General features: G+C 33.0%; 1 protein-coding gene across 1 annotated transcript in view; it reads right to left on the reverse strand.

The window, feature by feature from the left end:
- The window catches only part of LOC137621987 (lachesin-like), a 492,431-nt gene that overhangs the window by 63,891 nt on the left and 421,040 nt on the right, over positions 1-7,500 (reverse strand). The window lies entirely within an intron of this gene.

Here is a 7,500-nt window from a genome sequence, read left to right on the forward strand (position 1 = left end):
CACACAAATATATATATATATATAGAGAGAGAGAGAGAGAGAGAGAGAGAGAGAGAGAGAGAGAGAGAAGCATGATGCTATAAGCCTGAAGGCTCCAACAGGGAAAAAATAGCCTAGTGAGGAAAGGAAACGAGGCCATAAATTTACCACAAGAGAAGTAATGAACAATTAAAATAAAATATTTCAAGAACAGTCACAATATTAAAATAGATCTTTCATAATATAAACTATAAAAACTTAAAAAAAAAGGAGGAAGAGAAGATAGAATATTTTATATATATATATATATATATATATGTGTGTGTGTGTCTGTGTAGATTTGTATGTTCGTATAAGCATAATATTATATTAAGCAGCATGAAAAATGTACAGATAGAAGGAAACATGCATATGGTATGTCAGTAAGTGAACATCGCCACACAGTCCCACCTAAGAACAAAATGTAAAGTGTCTAGCAAGAAGGAAACGGCTATATCTGTCGTCATTTATTCAAAGCATTTGACAGAATTCGTCTTGCTCTTTCTGTACTTTGAAACTAAAGAAAAAAATGTTGTGAAATTTTGATGAAGCTTTCGAATAAACTTACTGTTTACATCAAGAATATCTATTTGAGTGACTGGGGTAACTCAAGAAAAATAGTAGGGGAGAAGTTTTTGAAGGTTTTGATGCAGACTACAGAAAGTTTATTATAAATTCAATGTCCAGCTGTTTCCAAAACTTTTTATCTAAGGTTCTTCGTGTTCGGTGAAAAGAAATGTGTAACTTTTTAAATGTCGCATGAGGGTTTGTGACTGACTGAATGTTAGCTTCGCGGTTCTCATTGTCACCCTAGTGCCGATTATATGAGACTTCTAAAATCTATTTCTGGAAAGTTTCTCTCTCTCTCTCTCTCTCTCTCTCTCTCTCTCTCTCTCTCTCTCTCCTGTAAATGAAGGTGTTACCCCAAACACATGAATTCGTTTGTCGTCACAGGAAGGATTGAAACCAGAACATTAAAGGTTTAAAGTCTGCCAATGAATGGTATAGGCAAGGGTCAGTGACATTGCCCCAGCAAGCAGAACAATATCCTAGAGACTGGCTTTATATACATATAATCAGCGCCCAAGCCCTATCTCCACCCAAGCTAGGACCAGGGAGGGCCAGGCAATGGATGCTGATGACTTAGCAGTAAGACCTATAGGCTCCCCCAACTCCCTAAGAATGGTGAGATATGCATTGACCAAAAGGAACTAATGAGTATGAGAGGACTCGAACCCCAGTCTGGTGTTAACCAGTCAAGGACGTTACCACATCGGCCACCACAACCCTAAATTAATTGATATATCGTTATGATTCCAGTTTTGTGGTGCAGTTTGAAACATAGCATGACTTGGATAAACATACATTGGATAATTATTCATTATGGAATCTAGTAATCTTCGATTGCGACAAAACTGGTGATTTTTTTTTTTAAATCAACTAAGAAGAGGAATTGATTTGTTATAGCAAATGGATTTGGTATATGATTTAAAAGACAAGGAAATTATTTATTTATATGTGTGTGTATATATACTATATATATATATATATACTTATATATATGTATATATATATGTATAATATGTATATATATGTGTGTGTATGTATATATATATATATATATATATGTATATATATATATATTTATTTATTCTTGTAGAAGCAAATGGATCTTAAAAGCTTATATGAAAGACAGGAAAATTACTTAACTATTTTATTGTTATCGGTAGCAGCATATTTAAATTTGACCTTTGCCTTTAGGCACGTAACTGATAAAGCATCCGTTTAAGCATTATATAATTATCCGAATAATTTGTGTGCCAGTTTTAGCTATGATAAGTTTTAAATTGTGCCACTTAACTAAATGAGGAACACAATTTAAACATTTTTTTGTGTCGTTACAGCTGATTTATGCGCTGCATGAACGGTCATTATCTTCGTTGGAGAATGGGGAAAGTCGATGACCTTAGTTTTTTGTGACGCTGTAAATGTCTATTAGCTTTTGCCTTGTAACGTAGGAGACATTACTTTCATCTGTTTATTTAGTTTGAGAGTAGATTCCTAATCTGTTTCGCTTTACACGTTATCTTTCTTTTTTATCTTCGTTCCAATACGATTTGGATGGCTTAACGTTGTTGTTCTTAAAGACTTTTAAACAATTTTCCATCCATAATATATATTATATTTCTACTTTTATAATGATGATTTAGAAATTGGACACTGAACTGGCCAGGATTTCTTTGATCAAGCGATAAAAGATATGTGGCGGTAGCCTACTGCAAACGTCCCTGCCTGGCAATCTGTTGGATGAAAGTTCGAGACCTGAGTATGCTTGATAGTTCATAATAATGTTTGCAGCCCCGCCATCCTTGTAAGCTAGGGAAGGGAGTGTTCGAGGAATCCTATAGGTTTATCTGTTGAGGGCATCAGCAACCCGTGTCTGGCTCTCGCCTTGGTCCTAGCTTGATGGAGAGAGGGTTTGGACGCTGATCCTGTATATATGGTAGGGGTCTAGGACATTGTTCTGTCTCTTGCCTCGGCCATTCATGAGCAACCTATAAACTTTTAAAAATAGAAAGGACCACATTAAAGCGTAGCTAGGTCTGGCTGTAAGAAGTTAGGCGTGCTTCATGTGTACTGTCAAGTTCATAAGTCCTTTTATGTATATCAGAGGTGACTTTTAAAGTATTGGCCTTTCCTTTCTCCCACTCTGTAAGTCTTATGACTTGAGTCACATTTTGAATTACCTATCCAATAAATTTTGTCTTACGGCCTACAAAGGCAAGAGCCCGTGTCGCACTTAAGGTGGGAAAGTCTACAAACCAAATTGACCATTGAGAAACGGTGAGCTTACCTCGGGGGGGAACCTCTTGAGGTTTATTCAAGTTTCAAGCGTTCGTACATGGAATGTTGATTTCGTCTTTCTATGAGTCTATACGTATTCTAGAAGAGTTGAAAGCTTTCCTTTTTGTGTTGTAATCCATTGTTATATTGTAAAATTTATGTCTGAAGGATATTTCTTTTTATCTGTGGACCTCATCATCATCATCATCATCCGTTACTAGTCCACTGCAGAAGAAAAGCCTTAGACATGTCCTTCCACTTGTGTCTTTTTATGGTCTTTCTATGCCAGTCCACACCTGCTAACTTTTCTTAGTTTCGTTAATCAATCGTTTTTCTCCTCCTTCCCCTGCTTCCTTGGAATCTCTAGGGACCCATTCTGTTATTCTTAATGTCCAGCTATTATCGGTCATTCTCATATGTCCTGGCCATGTCCATTTCTTTTTCTTAAATGTTATTAGAATATCCTTTACTTTAGTTTTGCTCTCGTATCCATGTTGCTCCTTTTCTGTCTCTAAGTGTTATTCCCATCATTATTCTTTCAATTTGCTCTTTGAGTTGTAACTAGCTTATGCGGACCTATATTTCTTTATATCTGGTTATATTTGCAAACGTCAACAATTTGTGAATGGGCAACGCCAGGAAACTAGAAAAAAAATAAAAGTTTAGATTTCAAAATGATTTAACAATAATGAAGTAGATAAGGAAAAGAGAGTTACCTTGATGATAGATTAAATACTGAGAGAGAGAGAGAGAGAGAGAGAGAGAGAGAGAGAGAGGAGACAGAGAGAGAGAGAGAGAGAGAGAGAGAGAGAGCATTAATTACCAGCATTTAATAATCCTGAGGGTCTCGTTTAGAGAAAGATATGAAGCTTAGGCAGGAAAGGCTATTAGTGTGGGAGGGGAGAGAGCTTGAACAAGATAAATTCAGCCAATAGAACTAGCGCATTAAAATGTCTTCATGGAGTTTTAAATAGATTTATTTAGAAAAGGGAGTTTGCTAGAATTAATAGTGCGTCTTATATAATTTTGTTAATATTTCGGTTTCAAACATCAGAATATTTCCATAATTTTCCCGAAAATGTATATTTTCTATCTGAAAATGCGTAGTTACCGTATAAATCTTATATTCAGAAAGAAATTAGGTTTGTTTGTATAGGTCGCCTTATTTCATTAAAAGAGTATTTTTCTTGTTTTAATTTATTGGACTTAGCTGTCATCTGTGTCTTCTTTGACTATATATTCTGAAAGTTCTTTGTCAGAAACAGCAGAGATTTTGTGAGAACTTTCACACTCCAGAAGTAAATAGTATAAAGGACTGATCTAGTTGCTTAGGGTCTCATTTTTGCTAAACCCCTGATGTGTATATAACAAGTTTTCAGGGGCGATATCCGGGCTCCACAAAGTAATATGATGAAACACAACAAGGTTTTTTATATTTGAACGGAATTGAATTTGAATTGAAAAGAGCATTAGTCATTGATAAAAGTTAAACGTCTTCCCTAATCTGGGAGAAAAAGCAGTCAACGCAAAAGAGATTGAACTTTGCTTCTATAGATATTGCAATATTTATATTTTTACACTTTCTTTACCACAATTTCCTTTATAGCTTAAGTAAATGCTAAATATCTACTCAGCAGTGAAAGACCGAAGCATGATATTATTATTATTATTACTTGCTAGGCTACAACCCTAGTTGGGAAAGCAGAATGCTATAAGGCCGAGGGGTCCAACAGGAAAAATTAGCCCAGTGAGGAAAGGAAATAAGAAAACTACAAGAAAAGTAATTAACAATTAGAATATTTTAAGAACAGTAACAACATTTAAATAAATATTTTATATATTGATTATAAAAACTTTAAAAAAAACAAGAGGAAGAGAAATAAGAGAATAATGTGCCCGAGTGCACCCTCAAGCAAGAGAATTCCAAGACAGTGAAAGACCAAGGTGCAGAGGCTATGACACTATCAAAGACCAGAGAACAGTAGTTTGGTTTTGGAGTGTATTTCTCCTAGAAGAGCTGCTTTACCATAGCTAAAGAGTCTCTTCTACCCTTACAAAGAGGAAAGTAGTCACTGAACTACTACATTGTCGTAGTTAACCTTTTGAGTGAGGAATAATTGTTTAGTAATCTCAGTTTTGTCCAGGTGTATGAGGACAGAGGAGAATATGTAAAAAAATAGGACAGACTATTCCGTGTATGCATAGGCAAAAGGAAAATGATCCGTAACCATAGAGAAGGATCCAATGTAGTACTGTCTGGCTAGTCAAAGGACCCAAGAACGGTGTGGTGTGGTCTGAGCCAGGGGTATAAAGTGTAATAGGCCCAATATTATTATTATTATTATTACTAGCCAAGCTACAACCCTAGTTGGAAAAAGCAAGATGCTATAAGCCCAAGGGCTCCATCAGGGAAAAATAGCCCAGTGAGGAAAGGAAATTAGGAAATAAATAAATAATGAGAATAAATTAACAATATATCATTCTAAAAAACAGTAACAGCATCAAAACAGATATGTCCTATATAAACTATTAACAGGCCTTATAGTCTTATCAATTGTCTTATCTCCAAAAGCTTACTGAGAATGAAAAAACTAAAACCTTTTGGACTCACCTCAGCTTCAAAGAGGATTGCTGAAGTGAAATGTTGAGTTAAGGATACGGTGCAATGAAATTGTAAGCAAAATTTTTTCATCACTCATTTTCTTTATCATTTGAATCCTATTTCCGTTCATATGTTGTTAGTTGCTTTTTTGTTTTTAGTTATTACTGTCCATTTCTTTATTTTTCACTCGATTGATTCATTGTATTATTCCTTATCTTTCATTATTTATTCGTGGTGCTTTATCTAGTTATTTATGATTATTACTGTCCATTTTTTTTAAATTTGTTACTCGGTTGATTCCTTTTATTGTTCCTTATTTCATTATATAATACTTGATTCATATGCTTTATTCAGTTTATTTCTAATTATTACTGTCAATTTTCTTCATATGTCACTCGATTGATTCCTTGTATTATTCCTTATGTCAATTATTTTAATACTTGATTCATATGCTTTATTTAGCTATTTCTAATTACTGTCAATTTTTCTTCATTTTCTCACTCTATTGGTTCCTTTATACTCTTATTTATTTAATGATTTAATAGTCCATCTCCTGCATTTTATCCAGATATTTTTTTTTCATTTTTCACTCTATTGGTTCCTTATACTCTTATTTATTTAATGATTTAATACTCATCTGCAATTTATCCAGGTATTTTTCTTCATTTTTCACTCTATTGGTTCCTTATACTCTTATTTATTATATGATTTAATACTCATCTGCATTTATCCAGGTATTTTTCTTCATTTTTCACTCTATTGGTTCCTTATACTCTTATTTATTTAATGATTTAATACTCATCTGCATTTTTCCAGGTATTTTTTCTTCATTTTTCACTCTATTGGTTCCTTATACTCTTATTTATTTAATGATTTAATACTCATCTGCATTTATCCAGGTATTTTTCTTCATTTTTCACTCTATTGGTTCCTTATACTCTTATTTATTTAATGATTTAATACTCATCTCCTGCATTTTTTCCAGATATTTTTCTTCATTTTTCACTCTATTGATTCCTTATACTCTTATTTTATTTAATGATTTAATACTCATCTCCTGCATTTATCCAGATATTTTTCTTAATTTTTCACTCTGTCGGTTCCTTATCCTCTTATTCATTTAATGATTTAATACTTATCTCCTGCATTTATCCAGTTATTTTTCACTCACCAAAAATAACAACAAAATGACGGAAAGGGCTTTTGTCCGCGGACATCACCATGATTAAAACTCCGCCATAAAGGCGTCCGATATTAGGCTTCAGCCACTGAGATTGTCCAGTAAACTACTTCGCCCCATTCTTTCATTTTTCTACTTTTTCAGTAATTTGATTTGTTGTTTTAAATATGGCTGTTTATTTTTTTTCTTTTACTTCGTCTGAAGGTAATTTATTCAGTTTAGATTCAATGTTATTTTTTCTTTTTTGTTATATTCAATTTTAGTCTTTATTTGTTTTATGTGTGTGCGTATATATATATATATATATTTATGTATATTTATATATATAATATATATATATATATATATTTATGTATATTTATATATATATATATATTTATATATATATATATATATATATATATGTATCATCAGCCATAAGTAGTCCGTTGCTGGACAAAGGCCTCAGACATGCCCTTCTGCTTGCGTCTCTGTATGTTCTCTCTTAAATTTTCTTGGTTCATCAATCCATCGCCATCTCTTCCTTCTCCTCCTTTCCTAAAAAAAGCTAGCAATGGGTAAGAACTGAAAATACATTTTGTTAATTTAATTTTCACCAAGTTTTACGTTATATTCCAAATTATATCTTCATTTTGTTTTTTCATATTTCATCCTACTGAGCAAAAAAAAAAATTAAAAAAAAAAATGTTTACGAAAAGAATTCGCAATCACAATTTATCCAAATTTCTATTATCACGGTGTCTCCGTTGAGTGGAGAACTGTAGTTTTGTTTTAAATATCTTTGGTTTTGGGAATTTAGTAATCCGATATCGAATTATCAATTGATAATTTCAAGAACTAACGACAGATTTTTTTT

Source organism: Palaemon carinicauda, chromosome 28 (assembly GCF_036898095.1).
Source record: "Palaemon carinicauda isolate YSFRI2023 chromosome 28, ASM3689809v2, whole genome shotgun sequence".
Taxonomy (NCBI): Eukaryota; Metazoa; Arthropoda; class Malacostraca; order Decapoda; family Palaemonidae; genus Palaemon; species Palaemon carinicauda.